Raw genomic sequence first — 1,120 nt, forward strand, 5'->3', positions numbered from 1 at the left:
AACTTAATGCCCTGAGATATTCATTAGATCTTGCACCAAAACTATCCCCTGATGTCAACATTGAATCAAACAATAGTTGATCTCTTTAGTGATGGATGTTTACTGTAGGTCCCCCTTTAATAATGATCTGTATGTGTTCAAAATGGTAAAAGTAGCTGTAAAGCCTAGAGAGAATGTCAGGGAATGTGTTAGGCTGGCTTGTCTAGAGAAACCAGTGACATTCATCTATGTAAAGGAAAGAACTTTATATTAAGGAGTAATTTTACATCAAGAAGGCACCCAGACCAGTCCCAGTCAAGTCCATAGATATGATGCTTGCCAGACCCTCTTCAAACTCATGTAGCTGCAGACTAGTGATGCTGAAAGGTAATGCAGAATTTAGGAACAGTGAGTGCAGATCATGTGGTGGTTGGTGAAAATAGGACAGGGCTTTGACAACTAGCAGGGTCAGGCGTCCCACATGGGCCAAACTTAGCAGACGCAGAGTCCCAGTGAAGTCCCAGAGAAGAGGAAGATGAAGTGACAGAGGGAGATAGAGTTCCCAGAGTTCCTCATTCTTATACAAAAGGCCACACCCTCAAACAGGTGAAATCAAGGCACTACTTGTTTGACAGGTTTGATCCCACCCCTATTCAGAATTATCTAGTTGACATAAAACATAAAATCATCCAATTACTATAAGCAGGATGCCAAATTCAAGTTTAAAAGTGGTGATAAAAAAAGTGGTGATATAATTTGGGTAGGGATAATGAGAATAACAACATGGTATATAAAATATAACTGTCAGTAAATTGTATAAGGAAGAACCTTTTGAATGGGTATATGTTTTGTTGTACATAGGTTCAACTAAAATAAATGTAAAAAAATAAAGTAAATAAACCTATGATAGTAAAGAAGATTTTTAATTAAATCATTTTATTGGGGGCTCATACAACTCTTAGCACAATCCATACATCCCTTCTTTGTGTCAAGCACAATTGTACATTTATTGCCATCTTCATTCTCAAAATATTTGCTTTCTATTTGAGCCCTTGATATCAGCTCGTTTTCCCCCTCCCTCCCCACTCTCCTCTCCTTCATGAACCCTTGATAATTTATAAATTATTATTATTTTGTCATG

Source organism: Tenrec ecaudatus, chromosome 1 (assembly GCF_050624435.1).
Source record: "Tenrec ecaudatus isolate mTenEca1 chromosome 1, mTenEca1.hap1, whole genome shotgun sequence".
In the NCBI taxonomy this organism is placed as follows: domain Eukaryota; kingdom Metazoa; phylum Chordata; class Mammalia; order Afrosoricida; family Tenrecidae; genus Tenrec; species Tenrec ecaudatus.